The sequence below is a fragment of the Podarcis erhardii genome (assembly GCF_964252035.2).
Source record: "Podarcis erhardii genome assembly, chromosome: 16".
In the NCBI taxonomy this organism is placed as follows: Eukaryota; Metazoa; Chordata; class Lepidosauria; order Squamata; family Lacertidae; genus Podarcis; species Podarcis erhardii.
The window spans coordinates 4,528,544-4,548,513 of record NC_138514.1 but is presented as its reverse complement, the minus strand read 5'-3'; the positions used below and the strand labels follow the sequence as shown (position 1 = coordinate 4,548,513).

At 42.6% G+C, this 19,970-nt stretch overlaps 1 protein-coding gene across 5 annotated transcripts in view; it reads left to right on the top strand.

The window, feature by feature from the left end:
• LRRTM4 (leucine rich repeat transmembrane neuronal 4) overlaps positions 1–19,970 on the top strand; it is a 431,703-nt gene that overhangs the window by 354,362 nt on the left and 57,371 nt on the right. The window lies entirely within an intron of this gene.

Below are 19,970 nucleotides of genomic sequence, written 5' to 3'. Positions count from 1 at the left end.
ATTTCAATTAAGTTGGGTATGTACACATATCTGGATCTTGTGGCCATCTGTTTGCCATCTGTTGATTGGTTGCTATTCCTGTAGAGTATCTTCCTTTGAAATTTAGATGGCCAGACGTGCTTTACCAATTTATCATTCAGCTCCTTGTGGAGATGAAAACCCAGCCACCGCAGCCTCCGTAAGCTCCTCAGAATTCAGAGATGAATTAAAACCATAATTAGAATCCTTTTTAATCTTAATTGAGCTTTGTTTCCCAAATGAGCTCATTTTGTGTGAATATGATTGTCTTAGAATCATAGAATCACGGAGGGGAAACTGAGGATCATCTAGGCCTACCCCCTGCAGGAATCTCAACACACAGCCTCCCATCCAATCTGAAACCATACTGGAGCAAATATGCAAATATACGAGCAAATTTATTGCTGCACTTTACATGTAGACACAATCCTGTGCTATTGACAAATGGTGGTTTGCAAACTATTTACTTAAGGGTGAAAGGTAAAGAGAAATAAAATTCTGTGCCCAGGAATTTATCTCATTCTTCATTTCTGTGGGGATTTTCCTAATGAAAGATGTGGGTTTTACACTTCTGGGGACATAAAAAGCTCCCTTATAGTTGTAGGTCAGAACCTTTGGGAAGTATCCAACTACATTAGCCATGCCCATTAACTTGAATGGGTTCATACCCTCCAACATTCCTCAGATGAAAATAGGGACAAAAATCAGGACCCCTTGCATTCCTCTCCGCTCGCCCTTTCTTCCCACCCAGGGCAGCCCTGCCCTCTGCCTGCCCCTCAGAACCAGCACACCATGTGGGGCTGGGCCTCAGCAGCAGTAGCCTCTCCTCCTACTTGCCTGCTCTCCATCAGTCACTATGAGCTGCCCAAGGGAGGAGGCCAGCAGCAGCGGCCATGGAGAGGCAAGGAGATGCTCCTTTGCAGCCACAGCTGGATCATCCTCCTCCCCAAGCTTGGTGCTGCTGGGAGAAATGGGGACATTATGGGATTGAATCAGAAGCCAGAATGGCTTTAGTAATTCTGAGACTGTCCCTAGAAAATCAGGACACTTGGCGGGTATCTGGGTCTGCTGTGAGTACTACTTGCATTGGAGACAACTCTTTGGCTAAACAGCCTGATATTATCTGCTCTGGTTGACTCAGATCATAACACAATTATCATTCAGCCCAAAGCTTCTCTGAAACCTCAGTGTTTTCACTGTTTAATGAAAAGCAAGCAGGGAAGGAGAAAGTGGCCACAAAAGTTACTTTAGCCCTGGCAGTCCTCGATCTTAAGGACAGTTTGAAGCAAAGTCCTTTGGAGGCTGCTTCCGAAGTCCAGTTGAATGCTACGTCCATCTCCCCACTGCTGCCTCTGAACGCCCACAGCCTGCTCACTTCACTCACTTTTGCACTGCTGCACTGCCCCCAATCACCCCAATCTGAGTACCTGACAGGTGTTTCTCCAAAGCTACATAGTGAAAGGAGGAGAAGGCAGAGCCCACAGTAGCTACACAACAGGAAGGGGAGAAAGAGGAAGTGGAGGTGGCGGCGGTCGAGTTTAGAGAAAGAGGAACTGGCTAAGAAATGAATTTGGAGGGGGAAACTGATTCAGGGGTGGTGAGGGTAAGATTTTAGTTGGGGAAAATGCATTAATTTACGAGGGATGCATTTAGAGTATTTGGGGATAATGATGAATGGGATAATTAATTGAAGGGGGACTGATTTGGCACAGGAACTGGGTGGAGAATTAATTGAGGTTGATAAATGGAGGAGGAACTGATTTGGAGAAATCTGGTGAGATGTTAATTTTGGTTGGGAAGCAAATTAATTGAAGAATGTATTTCAAGTGATCTGGGTGGGCAGTTAATGGGAAGGAAATGTATTGAAGGAGGATTAAATTGGATGGGAAATTAATTGGATTGCCTTCTGTGAAATGGGTGTTCTTGCAGCAAAAGTAAAAAGTGGGCATCAAAGGCGTGATTTAGTGTTTGTGGACTCAGAGTCTACCCTTTGTCTTGTGTTCAGTTTCTTTGGCAAGTTATTTGTCTCTCAGTCTCAACAGTTTGCCTTCTGTGAAATGTCTTCTACCCACCCATAGTAGCAAATGTGGAGTCAATATATGGTATGGATTTAGGGGTTCTGACACAGTCTCTGCCTTGTACTTGGTTCACTTCACATTTAAAATTTAAACTAGCTAATTTGCACTTCCCAAATCAAAACAGAGCTATTCTTCAAAATATGCATTTCTTCAAATCTGGCAATGCAGTTCTCCAGACAAAGTAAGGTGTACAAAAAATAGTATACTGGGGGAACTGTATGCAAAAGTGTATATTAAGAGAAATTCACACTAAAATGCTGATTGAATTCTCACTTAAAAAAACAAAAAACAACAACACCAACTGATGTGGAAATGTAGACAACTAAACTGAAAATGAGAAACTGAGAAAAAGTGAAACTGACAGGCTTGCCCAACCCTCATTTTGCTCTACATTTTATCCGTGAAGGAGGTTGAGGTTTAGAGACAATGGCTTGTGAACCAAAGTCACCCAAGGAACTAAGAGACAGTGGGGCTTTGAATCCAAATTTTCCCCTACCCTCCTACCCCATCTGCAAGAACATACTATTTGGGATTATACAGTCCTATGAGAAACAGTATTTGGCTGCCTGTGTTTGTGAGAGATCGAACTTGCTATGCTAAGAATACAAAGAGAGCCTGCTTGTTGTCATTGGAAATATAGAACGCTCTCCACAACTCCCCTCTTGCAAGAGAGATTATCCCATTTGGACATTTTCTAATTCTGCCAGTCTCCAGCCTTCCTAATAAAATTGCTTTCCCCTTAGGAACTTCAAGTCTCTCGTATGGGCACAATCTTTTCTCTTTAAGTGGCAGTTATATTTGTGCCTATTAGAGAGATATCGAGATTGGCCCAATGCCACTTTAATGCTAAAGAAAAGAATATGGAACATATAATTCTTTCAAATTGCTTCTTCAGAGATGAACACTGGAGTTCTTAACACTCACAGCCGAAGCCTTCTATAAGAGAAGTCATAATCAAATGTACAGCGAGATAAAATATGTTCAACTTCACCACAAAATTCATTTCTTTGTCAATAGCCCAGCACTGTCCTTTTTCCTCCTATCGAGAACCATTTGTTTGCAAATAGATATATAGATTTATTGTCTCTCCCCACAGCTAAAACAATGCTCTAGATGGCACTTAGCCACTTTTGTTACTGAGTAAATTTCCTATTATGTTGAGGTAAGTGAATACCAAGGGAAAGTACATTTAGTTCTGCCTGTGACCTCATACCTCTCCCTGATGCCTCTGTGTGGAAGATTTTGTGTGTGTGTGTGTGTGTGTGTGTGTGTGTGTGTGCCTAATACATACATTTGCATGCACATTTTACCCCAGTATATTCATTTTTGTGAATATTACATTGCAAAATGCAGAGGGGTGGGAATTTCAAAGGCTGGCTAAGTCACAGTTTGTTTCAAAAAGTGTGGATTCAACAAGCATCCCTTTGATCATTCCTGGAATGTTCCAACTAAATGGAAGGAGGCAGCAGCGGTCTCTACATATAAAAAGGATGGAAGAGAAAATTCATCCCATTATAGACTGGTTCGTTTACTTGCATTAAAATCTAGTGATAATCAGAAGTTTCATAATTTATCGTATTTCTATCTGCTATGAATTGATTTTTGTTGAGATGTATAAGCCGTGTAGAGATTTCTTCAAATATAAAGTGGCAAACAAGTTAAATAAATAAATAAAGTGATTATCTAACTGTAAATGTGAAGTAGCTTGCATCAAAATGTCTGGCTGCATCATGAATTGAGCATAATTTTCTTGAGGTCTTATTGAGCTCAAAATCTAAAGGAAGGTCCTGTGGTCAGTGCAGTCAGCACAGCTATTGGGTGCAGTGGTGATGTGCGTCCATGGCAGGATTTGTGCAGTAGGGGATTGTGTACAAAGTGAATATTTCCCCCCCCCCCATAGAACCCTGGAGTCTAGTGGATTAAGGGGGAAAGCATATGCTGGCTCATAAACCCTGACACTTAGTTCTGTTATTTAACTAACAGTATGACATTTGCCTCTGGCTAAATAATATCTCAGGCATAAGAAGCAGAAGGGTATGTTACAACGAAAATAGCCCCAAGCCACCAGAGACTATTTTGCATTTCTCCTTGCCCCACCCTCCCTCCCTTCCTTCAATCTCTGAATCTTTCCTCCCTCTTATTCACATCTGTTTGGGAAATGGTTTTGGCTGAAATCAGATGGGCACAGGTGGTGGCACCTGCTACAAGTTAATTAGCTCGCCTTGGCTCCATCCCAGCTGTTGATCTTGCATTTTGTTTATCTTTTCTGGCTGTTTGCTCGGTGGAGAAAAGGTCCTTAAACATAGAAAGGGTCCTAAACATCTGAAGCCATTTGAAGCCATCTCTGCTTTCAAGATGGCTTCCATCAAGAGCACCACATACTGGATTTCAGAAGCAACTTGTTTGATAGATACAAGCATACCCTCCAACATCCCACTGATCAGCTCCCATTTCCACAAAGGACCCAAAAGGGAAAGGGGAGCACATTTTTGCATCAGGGCTCCTTCTGAGGCAATATCTTCTCCCAACAGTCACTGGTGTCTGTCTTTATTGACTGGGAAAACCTGCGACATTTCAAGATGCCCCTGAAACCCCCATCCCACCCTCATACCTCGTCAAGCGGCCTCCCTCCTCCCCTCAGCGCTAGCTCTGAACCAACCCGGCGGCAGCAGCAATGGCAAGGGCATGGAAAGCATTTCCTGCTCCCTCCACTGCTAGGCCTTGAAGCCCCAGCCTCATGTGTGCCACTCACCCAGCCTAGGGCAGGACAGTCAAGTGAATAGCCTTTTCAGTGCTCCTGGCCTCTACCCATCGCTCCAGATCAAGTGACACATGGTCGCCTTGGTCATAGAGGAGCAGCCTCCCTGAGCGAAGCTGAGAAGGCCATGTCTCTGAAGGGCATGGAAGAAGGGCAGGCTGCAATCACAGGTGGTGTCAAACAAGGACACAGAAGTGTAAGGAATGTAAGAAGATCCTGCAGCATCTTTTGGTCTGACTCGCACCAGAGCATTGGATGAAAAATAGGACATTCTGGGATCCAATCAGAAGCTAGAATGGCTTCTGTAATTCTGGGGTGTCCTGCTCAAATCAGGACTTCTGAGGGACATGTACAAGCAGTACACACATACTGATGAGCTAAAAGAATGACCATGATTGTCAGGAGTGGGAAACATTTATCAGCTTGACAGTAGCGTAGCGTGGGGGGTGCAGGGGGGGGGCCGGCCGCACCGGGCGCAACATTTGGGGGGCGCTCGCACTCGCAGCTCTCTGCCCCAACCTCGCTCACTCACTCTCTCTCACTGCTGTGCGAATCCAAGCCGAGCCGCCGGGTCGCCGCCCACTGTGGAGGGGGGGGTGCCAGGCATGTGGGTTAGGGGGCGCAAAATACTTGCCTTGCCCCAGGTGCTGACAACCCACGCTACGCCACTGCAGCTTGAGAGACACATTCCGTTCCGTAAACAGGAGCAGAAGCAAAAGCATGCAGAGTGATTAATGTGATTTTTACCTTCTGTGTGGTATAATACTTTCTTCATACTCATACATGCATGGGTGGAAAAAGTAGATAAGTTTTTATCCTTTTCTCATAGTCATAATCTAGGGTCATGCAATGAAGCTTCTTCACACAGCACATGGTTAAAATATGGAGTTTAGATTCACATGAGGAGCATAAGAAGCTGACTTATATTGAGTTACATCACTGATCCATACAGTTCAGAATTGCCTGTGCTGGTAGCAACTCTTCAGGACTCCAGACAAGAAAATCTCCAAGTCCTACCTAGAGATGCAGAGGATCAAACCTGGGATCCTCAGAAAGCAAGAAGATGCTCTACAGCTACAATCCTTCCTAGAGCACATGATGCAGGCATTGAAATATAGGAAGCTGCATTACACTGAGTTAGATCCACTGGTCTATCTAGCTCAGTATTCCAAATTCTGACTGGCAGTGCTCCCCAGAGTTTCAGGCAGGAGACTTTCTGCATGCAAAACAGATGCTTTTCGACTGAACTATGGTCTTTCCCCATCACCCTAAGTTGGTGATGACCACCATGGAAGATAGCTTTAAAAGGATATAAGACAAAATCATGAATAATAGGGCTATCAGGGGCTGATAGACATAATGGTTTTATGCTCCGTTCAAAATCAGAGGCAGTGTGCCTTGGAATACCAGTTGCTGGGGAACAACAGTGCAACAGAGCAGAGCTATTACTCTCACGTCCTACTTCTGTGCATCCTGTTGACCATGTGAAATAATAATAATAATAATTTATTATTTATACCCCGCCCATCTGGCTGGGCCTCCCCAGCCACTCTGGGCAGCTTCCAAAAAAATATTAAAATACTGTAATACATCAAACATTAAAAGCTTCCCTAAACAGAGCTGCCTTCAGATGTCTTCTAAAAGTCTGGTAGTTGTTGTTCTCTTTGACATCTGGTGGGAGGGCGTTCCACAGGGAGGGCGCCACTACCGAGAAGGTCCTCTGCCTGGTTCCTGTAAACTTGGCTTCTCGCAGTGAGGGAACTGCCAGAAGGTCCTCGGTGCTGGACCTCAGTGTCCAGGTAGAATGATAGGGGTGGAGACGCTCCTTCAGGTATACTGGACCAAGGCCGTTTAAGGCTTTAAAGGTCAGCACCAACACTGAGGATCTGGCCTTAAAACACTTTTGTTATGATCCATCATGACTCTTCTTAGCATTCTTGCATGGGATAGTCATCTCTGACAACCTATATGCGGCGTATACATTCTTTCCACAATGAACCTGCTTTTCCACGCGGAAACCAAGTGACAAAGCCAAATGGTTTGCAAAGATCTAGGGCCTGCCATCCGTAACAAAACAGCAGCAGCAGCAGCAACTTGCTACAGTGTTCCTGATGGTGCTTGGAAATAATTACCACTGACCTCTTCCCTGTTGGCCACACACTGAGAATTATTGTTTGCAAAGCTGCAAAACCCACAGAGAGAACAGATGCGAAATGCTGTTTCAGTATACATTTAGGGTTGTGTTCCTTCCTTGTTGCTTCACAAAAACACACACACATTGAATGTGACAGCCTATCCAGAGCGTACAGGAGCCAGAAGGATGAAGCAGCAGCCAGCTCTGCAGCAATTAAGGACTAAGAAGCAGCTTATTGTAATTCATGCATATATGCTCAGAGACTTCAAAAAGGCAGGGCAGAGTAAGAGCATTTACAACATCTAGTTATCTTGGATCCCCACCAAGATGCTACTTTTCTCCTGCTGGTGAAACCTTTAGTTATACCATTTCCTTGCAACCATATTCATACCCCAATCATATCAATATCAAAAGCTAACAGGATACCTGTTGCCTACCCTGTCCTCAGCAAACCTTGGTGCCCAGTTATGGGTTCAGCTGCTGTGGTGGAACAGAATGTTCAGAATTTCTTGGAGAAAAGCTGGTGGCAATGGAATTATTGATAGCAATTTAAATACTTATCTCTGAGCAGGGGTGCCAACTACTGGGGGCATGACCCTTTTGCCCCCCCCATACTTTTGGGCCCCCAAATGTTCCAAGACAGCAGGGCCAAGCACAGAGCTGAGGGTAGCACGGCTTCAGTGTCCAGCTCCTTCTCCTCCAGCTGCTGTTGTGGAGGAGAAGCAGCCCTTGGCCAGCAGCAGAAGGAGCCACCAGCCATTGAAGTCACACTGCTGCTGTGTTTGTGATTCCTCTGATGTCCTGACACAATGTCACACGTGTGACTCTCCATCACAAGTTGGTACCTCTGTCTCTGAGAGAAAGGACAGATTAGTTTGGTTGAGGAAAAGAAACATGTGCAGGGACTAGGGCCCTTGCCTCTTTAGCAGAGCCTCAAAATAGTCAATATAATGGGATTAATCTATGAGTATGAAATTAGTTCTTTTTGCCCTCTCATATTTTTGTAAGTAATCTAGTCCCCTTGGCCTTATGGTCCACAGAGAAGTGAATCCTCCAGGGTTGTAAAGACTGTGGAGAGAATAATTGGGTGCACTCTTCCCACCTTGGATCAAATCTGTGCTCCCAGGTGCCATAAGAAAGCTGCAGAGATAGCGCAGGATAGTGCACACCCTGGAAATGATCTCTTTCAGCTTCTGCCTTCTGGACTAGGACTAGGACTAGCCACCTGAGAAACAGTTTCTATCCAAATGCGATTTTGGTTTTAAACGCAGTGTAAGGTAGTCTCTGTGGGAGTATATTATATTTAATTATGGGGTATCAGAGTTTTTAGGGCATTAACCAGGCTGGGATAGCTGGGATAGCAGGCTTGCTAGTTTTTGAATGTCTTATGTAGATTTTTTTCAATTTCATGGTTCTGTATGGGACAATGACAAGATTATCGTATCGTATCGTATCGTATCGTATCGTATCGTATCGTATCGTATCGTATCGTATCTGGTTGCTTTATTTAGCCAGTCTTCCTGTTATTTCCTTTGTAAAATAAATTTCACATGAACATAGGAAGCTGTCTTACCCTGAGTGAGACATTTGGTCCATCTAGCTCAGTATGGTCTTCACTGACTGGCAACAACTTCATGGTTTCAAGCAGGCATCTCTCCCTGGATGAAAGTCCTATACGGCCTAGGACCCTCGTACCTACAGGACCGCCTCTCCTGGCATGTCCCACAGAGGAACTTACGGTCTTCAAATAAAAGCATCTTGAAGGTCCCAGGCCACAGAGAGGTTAGGCTGGCCTCAACTAGAGCCAGGGCTTCTTCGGCTGTGGCTCCGATCTGGTGGAACGCTCTGTCACAAGAGACTAGGGCCCTGCGGGACTTGACATCTTTCCGCAGGGACTGCAAGACAGAGCTGTACCACCTGGCCTTTGGCCAAGGCACAGCCTGACCCCCTCCTTTGGCAATCTTCACAGAACTTTAGCCTAATGGTTGCCATCAATTTGATTTGAATTAATTTTATAATGAATGATTTTAGAATGTTGTACTATTTTATTGTTGTTAGCAGCCCTGAGCCCGCCTTCGGCTGGGGAGGGCTGGATATAAATAAAATTTATTATTATTATTATGCCAAGGATTGAATCTGGGATCTTCAGCAAGAAAACTGGATGCTCTACCAGTGATCTATGATCCTTCCCCAAGTACCGTATATACAAATATACAGTCCAGAGAGCAATTTCCAGGAAATCCTCTCTGCAACTTTTTACATTTAAACAATAAAGAAGGGTCAAGCACATTATCTGGACAAGTTTACTCTCTGCCTGGCAGACCTTGGTCTGCTCACACTTAATTATGAGAGAATCAAAGCTATACTTTAATAATTGAGTGTGTAAATCTCTTCTTTAAACTGTTGGCTTTGCGTTAATCAGAAACTCGTTTGTTGAGGCTATGAACTTATAGCCCAGAAAGGATAAAACTAAAGACACAATAAAAATGCATTTTCCAAATTTGTACACCATTTCTATGCATTAGCTACAAATTCAATAAGTGCTAAGTGGCTTTTTCAGCTAAGCGTTGTCATACCTTTTCCACTTGAAAGAGAACATGTTGGTGGCATGTGTCCAAAATTATATTGCAGAGGTTTGAACAAAGGAGAGGATTTAGTGCTGGAGCAGATTGTAATTCCAAAAGGAGAAACATTCACAGTTCACAACAGGTGTGCTGCTGAGTTGCCTAGATAGGGTGGTTTTAGTGCTTGTTTATGGCCCAGTTCAGTCAGTTAATGGGTGGTGCCAAGTTTCTCTTGGAGGAGGTTTGCCATCTATCCACCATGCTTCTAAAGTGGGAAATCACCAACCTTTTTAGGCCCATGAGCCAATTTGTATTGTGGGCCCCACTCTGGCCACATTTTTCTCCCTTTCTCTGGATCTGCCCACCACTACCCTTGAGAGAAATAAAGTGTGCGTGTCACACAAGCCTCACTCTCCCAAGGGATCTGGGTAAGTGTTGGATGCAGTGAAATTATTCTGAGGCTTGAAAAGAACAGAGCTGAAAATGAACATCCTCCTTCAGCTCTGTGTGTTTTTACAAGGAAGAAAGTGGTAACTACATCACGAGCTTATTGCCTTGGGGGCAAAGAATGTGGGAGAGGGGGCTTTGTGGGGGGGGGCAAGGGAAGACCTCAAGGGTGCCAATACATGCATGACTGGGAAAGCATCTATGGAGAAGGTTCAATCATCTCCAGGTAGGGCTGGGAGATACTCTAGTCTGAAACCCTGGAGACCCACTGCCAGTCAAAGTAGATATAATACTGAGCTGAATAGACCAATTGGTCTGACTCAGTATAAGGACTCCTTCACACATACCCACATCCCTGCCTGGCACACTTTCTAGGCACATGTTTGTGCTTTAAAGCTCCATGCCCGAGCGCTCCCACCATTTGTTTGCTGCTTTCCCAAGGAAAACCCACTCTTTAATGCTGAACTGGAACAAACAGCAATTTGGGTTTTCTGCGAATTGCCATAGGTTCCAGTTCAGCAGTAAAGAATGTTTTTTCGGGGGGGGAGTGCTGGGGGAGGGGACCAAGTGCTCAGAGACAGCACTTTAAAGCACAGACCTGGGCCTATAAATATGGCACAAAAGGAAGTCTGGATGACCCCCTAAGCTAGCTAGCTTCCTGTGCTCTTGTGACCCCTGAGGCCATCACAAGTGATTCATATTTTTCCTAGTCAGCTGAAAGTTGTGGTTTGAAACTGTAACATAAAAATGTGTCCTCAACATGCAAAAAGTTTGCATTCCAATACAGTGGTACCTTGGTTCTCGAACTTAATCTGTTCCGGGAGTCCGTTCAACTCCTGAAACCGTTCAAAAACCAAGGTGCGGCTTCCGATTGGCTGCATCAGCTTCCTGCACAAAAGTGGAAGCTGCGTTGGATGTTCAGCTTCCGAAAAATGTTTGCAGACTAGAAGACTTACTTCCAGGTTTGCAGCGTTTGGGAGCCGATTTGTTCAACAACTAAGCCGTTCGGGAACCAAGATACACTGTATCTCAGTTTGTATATATCCCTTAATATATACATTTTAGACAGCAATTTCCCCCAATAAAACACATCTTATACAATTATTTTGTGGCTATGCAGATTTTAATGCACACTTTTCCCTAATGTATGCGTTTTTGCATGCATTTTTTTGTTTAGAAAACTGTTTTGCTAAATTTGGAGAAGTGTGGATTTCAGTTTGCATGTTGGTTAAGGAAGTGAAATGTTCACATTACTAAATGACCGTATTTTTCGCTCCATAGGATGCACGTGACCATAAGATGCACCTAGTTTTTAGAGGAGGAAAGGGGGAAAGCTTCGTTTTTTGGAGGATCAGCTCACAGTTGTGCAGCTTCTTTTGCGAAGGAAAGGGAGTCGTTTCTACAGTTTCCAGACAGATAATCTAATCAGCCAGTCACATGTCATTGGGGAAACAAACAGCCTCCGTCTGCAGAACATTCAACAATGGAGGCCTGGGCAAGGGGGCGGGGCTGGAAAGGGACCCAGCGATCAACCACACATTCGCTCCATAAGACGCACAGACATTTCCCCTTACTTTTTAGGAGGAAAATAGTGTGTCTTTTGGAGCGAAAAATACGGTACATACATTTCTCCCCCATCCCTATGTATAACCAAACATATACATAAAACAGAGAAATCTGAACAGGCAAATTAAACCCAAGCCCTCTATTTGGTTGCCAAGAAAGAGAAAACACCTTGCAGAAACATACTGCATGGTGTCAAGTTTGCCATGGCTGCAAGCAAATTTGGCACTAGTTTATTAAAAGGAAAATGATCTCTTGTGAAAGATATTATAGGCTTGACTTGTTTGAGCAGGATTATGACTAATTTCTTTAGTTACATTTTATTGTTTGAATAATTTTTATGATGTTTTAGCTATATTCATGGGTTTATTCAGTATTCTCTGTATTTTTTATTGTTTTCTGTCATTCCACTTGGATTTTTAATTATTTTGTTATATGGTTTTGATCTTGTAGCTTAAAGAATTAAATAATATTATATAAGAATTAAATAATATTTTACGTCGCCTAGACACCCCAACTTTTACACGGGAAGACACCCGAGGACACCAAAACCTGCATATATATATATATATATATATATATATATATACCTTGACATTGAACTAGGAAAAAAGGTGTCTGTGGTCCTTATGAGACTCCTGCTCCACAAAAGTTGTCTAAATCACACAATAGAATGTACAATGCTTGAAACCACCTTGAATCAAACTAGTAATATTTTAATCATGGTTATAACTTATAACTTAAATCCAAGGTTCTCACAGACTGAGACAGGTGTGATGAGACTTGTATCTACAATATTACTCTTCTCAAAAATTATCAAGCTGCATGAAGGGCCAGGTAATGAAATGCCTTCAACATGCAAAAGCATAAATAGAATGGGCATATCCTATATTTTTAGGGGGTTCACATGCTACATTTAATGAGTGTACAATATGAGTACTTTTGTAAACAAAAAGGGTGGTCACACAACATACTCAGTGAGTGTACAATCTGTACACAAATAGATTCTTCACACACTGTACAGGTACAAACTGTTTTGTACACATAGACAAGCGTCTGAGTGCAGTCAGAGTGCATTGCATTAGTTTTCCTGGTTATAATGCTAATGCTTCTGGGAAACACAAAAATCATCAGGAAAGGACGTGTCAGGAAAATAGAAAAAGTGCTGTCTGAATGCATCCTTTGTGCAAAAGAGTGTACACTTGTTGATTCTACAGCTCAACCATTGTGCACAGAAGTACATATACTGTATACTTAGAATCATAGAATCATAGAACTTGTTGAACTTACAGGACTGAATGTAATATGTAGTGATGTGAGGTAAGAATGAGAATGAGAATATTCTCTGCTAGAAAATTCTCCAGATAATATTCTCCACAAACTGTAAATTCTAATGTAAGAACCAGTTTTACAACCCACATTTAAAAAATCCTTAACATGCCAATTGTATTTTTTGACTTGTCCTGTAACATGTACATGTTCTAATGGAAGAATGAAATATGATTTAACTACTGAGTTTCCTTATACCAAACCTTAACATGACAATTACTGGTGCCATCACCTTAGAATGGTTTAACTTTAACTATAAAGCAGGTTTTACTTTTTAATTTGATACTTGGAAGTGACAAGTATTCATGTTGAGTCATTCACGTTGAATTTTCAATTTCAAGTTTGGTGCAAAAACAAAGAATGTGAATTCCCTGCATTGTCCCACTGAATAAAAGTATCTCTACAGATTTTTTGTTGCCATCTGAACAAGTTTACCCATCAATAAACGTGTATATTAACTAATTATATCATTTTCAATGCAATTTTAAATGAAAATTCTCAAATATTTTCATTAAACAAGAATATTCTCAAGAATATTCCCTAGAATATTCTCCAAAAGGTTATCCTCAAGAATTTAACATCACTAATAATATGTGATAGCCAGAGGCAGAGTATTTCTGAGAAATTAAACCAGTTTGTAACCCAGATCTGTACCACAGCCTATGCAAAGCACATGGGTTCCTGTGGAGGCAAGTGAATAGTTGTCAGCTTGCGACCACGTTGTGACATTTATGTTGGACCCAATTGTCCAGCATAATATTTGAGTTTTTATTTGGCATAATTTGCAATCAGTTGTATTATTGACAATTTATGCTGGCTTCATTTTGAGGGAATTTGGCCCTGTAACATTGAAACAAGGCCCACTTTTTGGCTCTTTATCTTTTAACATCTTATTTTTTTTACAAAGGGATAACTTTATGGAGAGAGAGGAAGGAAGGAGCCGAAGCAGAAAACTAATCTCACTACATCACAAGTGTAATTCTATCAGGATGTAGTGGATAGTCATTGTTAGCCAGAGAATAGCTGACTGTCAATCAAGAGAATGACAGCTGTAGCCAGAGGAAATGGCGGAGCAACCTTTTGCATCGAGCTTGCGAGCCGCTGACTCTGGAAACCTATTAGGGATGACACGACACTTTATTCTTTAGAGGTTAGATAAACCAGGCTCAGTTCCTTGCAATTTACTGATTAGGGTCTTTTGGAGGGAACCATAAAAACCTGAGATTCTGTCAGTTTGGGCTAGATTTTAAATATCCCATAGCAACTGCCAGAAGAGTTGTCTTTCCAATATACTCTTCTGCTCACTGTTACCATAGCGCTGGAGCATGTCACAATATTCTCCATTTCTGAAAACTCGAAAGTACGATAAGGATTGTTCTTCATTACAAATAGGGATTGAGATGGGGGGGGGAGCAGAATCCATCCCTTTGTATTACTTGATCACTCAAATAGACATTGAAATAGTATAGAAAACATGTTCCCCTGTATTTTATTTGAACACACTGATCATATGTATGAAATGATAAATGAAATGCATGAAGAAATCACTGTGTCATGTTAAATGAGTTTGTTGTTATCTTAGATTCTGTATCCCATTGTCTTTCTGTGGGTATTTTTTTAAAAAGTAGCATTAGAGTGAATGATTTTGCATCAAGAAGAACACTTGCTCTCAAATACAGTCATCTCATACATTTGCTATCAATAAGATGGATGATCTTTTCTTTTCTCATTGTGGCATCCCCTACGCACACAATACAACTAAAATCTTGATGAAAGGCAAATATGAAGCCAATGCAATTCCAGCTCATTAAGTTCTTCCTTAATTATTCCCAAAATTTGACTGCACTTAGAAGAATAATGTTAACAAATGTGTTCCCATCCTATATTTGGAAATTAATTTGAATAATATTCAGAGTGATGATTTGCAAGGTACTTTGGATGGAAATAAATCAAAAAAATTGGGTATGGAAAGTGGTGGCAGTAATCATGCTGATTGCATGTGGAAAAATGGGAGATTATAAGGGTTAACACCAAGACCATCTCATACCCTGTAGCAACAGGCTGCTAATATTATGTTAAGAGCCTGTAACTCATTGGATTGAATATGCACTAAAGTGAGATGGTGAGTTACACAGGCTTGTTCACAAGTTACACTGACTGCAGGTACCATGTGTCTTTACACATGTACAAGTGCTTGTGTGAAAAAGTGCACATTTGTTGATTTGCACAACTTAGCTAATGGGTACGCAGGCTGTGCACATGTTGCATGTGGTTAACTGTACAAGTGGACAGCTCAACTATTTGTGTAACTAGTGTATCATCTGTGTAAAAGGTGAAGACTCCTTATAGACTCAGATTTCTTTTATCTGCTGATTCTTTTGTAACAAGGAAGCTTTTGTAACAAGGAGGAGGAATTCCCTTCCAATTACTTCCCACAAGACCATGTGGCACCTGTAATCAAGTCCAAGAGAAAGGAGGAAGCAGATCCCGCCTTCATTTAAGAAATTTCTGACTGGACTAATTTTTACACACCTGGTTCTCATTAATTTGGTGCTATAATCCAAAAACATCTGGGGACCCAAAGCTGGGGAAAGCTGTTCTTTCCCATCATCTACTGTTGCTTCCTTTTAACTGGAGAAGCCTGAGATTGAAACTGCATCATGCAAAGTGTCCCCTGCCCCACTGAGCTATATTGTATTTTCACCATTGCCCAATGTTTCTTCTGCAAAAAAGTCTTCACGTTTCTCGCTGCCTTTTTCTCTGCTATCATATTTCTTTAATCACCCGAAAACTCTTTGCAGAACATTATCCTTTACCAATTTACAATGCCAGTGTTGCCTAAATGAACCTACTGTTTCAATGGGGGAAATGCATGATCATTAAGCTTCCTTATTGGCTTTTTTCCTCCTCTCTCTCTTTCTCTTTCTTAAAGTACAAAATTAATTGGAACTGACAAGAGGAAAATGTTGCGTTTGAATGCTCTGATAAGCAATCAAGGCTTAATAGATTAGAAAATATAATTAATTACTTAATTATTCTTGAAGTGGTAGCTGTTGGTAAATTGTTCATTGAGAACCTATTGTCTATAATATATGAAATAACCATGGTATGATTATCAGTCACAGTCCACTGCTGCTGCTGCTGCTGCTGGGCAGAGGATTCTAGGGAGAAATAGGGCCTGTTCAGGTCAGTGGCTTCATACCTTTTATCTTTTCTGCTGGGGATAGCAACAAAAGACAGATGGGACTAAAGTGGAAATGAGCTACTTTCCCAAAATTACCAGCTGCAAATCTAGATTTAAAATACACACTGAGATTCCCTAAATATCTTAAATTGTCCCTGAATATCCACCAAATATTTCACATCAATATTTATTATACCTTTATAAATTTGTGGGGTGGGGAGACCCTGCCTAAACCCAATAAATTATTGAATGTCATAATCTAGATAATATTTAGGATACTGCAGCAGTTCTCCTGAACTGTGACAAAGAATCCCTGGGCTGGTTTATGCAAACCAGCCTGGTCTGCTAGCTAGAGACAGAGCCATTAAGAAAGAATACTAGAGCTTTGGCAATGCAAAATAAAGAAGAATGGACAGAGGCAGGAGAATTAGCAGGGGACCAAGGTGATGGGGAGGGGTGAGAGGTGACAGGAAGGAGTGTCCTTTGGCAGGAGGCTAGAGTTATGGCAAGGGATGGGCTGGGAAAGAAGGCGAACAACAGCCAGAGCTCCCTGAACTGCTGGGCAGGCCAGAACTCCATGCAGGGGCTGGAGGTCAGAACCATATTGGCTGCTGGCTGCAACTGAGAGACCAGCAGCCATGCCTGACTGCTGTGTTGGACCCAAGCTTGCGGAAGTTATGAAAGGGGCAATGAGAGACACTCTTAGGGTTTGATGTTCTGCACCTCTTCCACTCAAGACTTGAAGCTTATCTTGGTGTAATATAAACAAATTTCTTAAATACACTGCTGTGCTTCAATCTTCCCAATGGAAACAGAACCCTGAGTGAGAACCTGGGACCCTTGGTGGAAATCAGGGTGGCGTGTGACTATACAGTTATACCTGGTGTGTGTGTGTGTGTGTGTGTGTGTGTGTGTGAGAGAGAGAGAGAGAGAGAGAGAGAGAGAGAGAGAGAGAGAGAGACAGACACACTTTGGTACAGTCCCCTATTGCAACCCACACCCTACTGCAATGGGCAGAGCAATCCTAAATACGTGGAAGGGGGAGATCTGCAGCAGAGGATAAGGACATTGGAAGCTGTCTTACTCTGGATCACATCATTTGTCCCTCCAGGTCAGCATGGTCAACAGTGACTGGCACTGACTCACCAGGATTTCAGACAACTCTCTCAATTTTACTTGGAGATGCAAGGGATTGAAAAGGGGGCATGCAAAACAGATGCTCTACCAATGAGCTATACCACTTTTGCTTCATCTGCAGGTAAAGGTAAAGGTAAAGGTACCCCTGCCTGTACGGGCCAGTCTTGAAAGACTCTAGGGTTGTGCGCTCATCTCACTCTAGAGGCCGGGAGCCAGTGCTGTCCGCAGACACTTCCAGGTCACGTGGCCAGCGTGACGACGCTGCTCCGGCAAACTGGCACCAGAGCAGCACACGGAAATGCCGTTTACCTTCCCACTATAAAGCGGTACCTATTTATCTACTTGCACTTAAGGGTGCCTTTGAACTGCTAGGTGGGCAGGAGCTGGGACCGAACGACAGGAGCTCACTCCACCGCGGGGATTCGAACTGCCGACCATGCGATCGGCAAGTCCTAGGCGCTGAGGTTTTACCCACAGCGCCACCCACATCTGCAGCTAGAGGTAGACAAAGCAGTCAATTTCAGTTTTCCCCAGTTTCTTATTTTTCCAGTCTTGAGTTGAGTTCTCCACATTTCTGCATCAGTTTGTGATTTGCTTTTTGCAGAAAGGCCTTATGAAAATGTGTCAGTATTTAAGTGCATTTCCCCCCTTCCATAGACATTTGTGCCAAAGCGGGTTCTCCTTCATGGAGAGCATGTGTTGCGGTGGGAGCAACCATGACATCCCCTGTTGCTGGACGGGTTAGTTTGGATGGCCACGAATTTGATTGGGCACCTCCAATGTTACTGGGGAAAATTGATTGTTCCAATTTTATCTGATAGACAGGGGTGTTTTATATATAGGTCCTTGTGTGCAGCGTTGAGCTTCTTCTTTTCGCTGCGCACATCAGATTACCCGCCCACCCTCCCTTTATTTAGGGATTGTTTGCACTGACCTTGCTATGCCTGGCATGGGGTTGTCTGCTTTGGAGCAGGGGCCTGGTAGGAATTTTACCATTTGGCCGATTGGCTGGTGCCATTTGGGTTTTGCCGACTGCGTAGCAAATCGTCACAACTTGTAAGTTGCGGTTAGGCATTGGTTAATTTTTGTTTGGTGGAGGGGATGTGGTCGGCTGTGCCTGCCCTCCAATGCTGCTGCTGCAAGGGTATTCCGTTAAAGGAATTCAAGGGCTCACCATGCTTTTGTCCGTATCCCTGACAAAGGGCTAGGGCCATGCAAGAGCCCCAGGGAGCATTTGGGGAGAGGTGTTAGCCTGGCACCCAGCTTTATCCTCTCCCCAAAATTGCTTACACTTACTGACTTCTGCATTGTGCTGATAACACCAAGGTAGCAGGTTTGATCCCCATATGGGATAGCTGCGTATTCCTGCATTGCAGGGAGTTGGACTAGATGATCCTCATGGTCCCTTCCAACTCTACAATTCTATGATTCTATGATTCTGCACGGGTGTGGTTGTCAGTTCTGTCCTACTTCCAAGTGGGAACAGATAGTCACTAACCAATGTCTAAGCAACCACTCACATACTGTAATTCAATAAAGTTGTGGCCAAAATTATGCCAAAAACCAAAACAAAAATGATGTGTGAACATGTTTTTATTCAGGGGTGTCTTGGGGGTCCTCGACACGCAATAATTTTCTCTAATATAATGCATCTCTGTTTGTTTTTTGCAACTATATGTATTTGTGAGCACACTTTCTCACAATACACACATTTTTGTATAACTCATTTGGTTGGAGAACAAGATCAGAAAATTCTGAGAAGTGCAAATGTTGAGGGATAGCCATACTTCAGTGCAGATATTGTTTTGAGAAGTGTGAATTAGGTAGCTTCACACTGAAATTTGAACATTAATCCACATCCCTTCAGCCAGGTTGGAAGGTGATAGGAAATTCTTTTTGCCATTCCTTAGGAGATCTCTGGGGCTTTGTATCCAGCTTTATGCTGCCAGAGGGAGCACCGCTGGAAGCAACTTTCCACCCACCTGAAAAACTTGGGGCCTCCATAGCGACAATGCCCCCCATGCTGTTCCTCTCTACCAGTATGGATTGGTGAAGAGGCGACTACAACTCCTCCCCTTCTCTCCACTATTCCAAGTCTAGTTTTAAAAGGTGACAATTTTCCTGTGTGGCACCACACCCATCTTGCCCAGGACAGTTAACAGTAAAATTTGAAATCAAGAGTAGCAATAAATATATGCAATGAGACATTCAAAATTAATAAAGCTGTAGAGTGCAGAAATGGTTAAAATAGCCAGAGCTTTAAAAATATGGAAGCATTAAAATACCTAAGAGAAGTAAACACAAACAAAGAAATACACAAAATGTCTTAAAATAGCCCTGGACAGCCAGTTCTTTTTAGGCTGAGGTTACCAGAACTGTACACACCATAGATTTATATAATGGCATTATGATATTGGCAGTTTTATTGTCAATCCTTTTTTTCTAACTATCCTACCTGATTTCTGATTGTGGGGCACTCTGTGCAGGACCTCAGCACATGATTTTAACATTTGGGCAAGTTGATATTGGAAGCAGTTTTTCGTTTGTGTCAGGTGGGTCCCAAGCTGTGATATTTTGGCAAGAAGGAGTGGGCGGGGATTTTGCTAACCACAGACTCACCATGTGAAATAATCCAAGACAGAATGCAAGTTCTAAATATATATAGTAGCTTCATTCTCAATTTCTATAGTAATTCAGAGCAGGCTGGGATATCACAGGTGCAAATGAAAAGCGATGGTAAGATTAGCTAGCTTTTTAA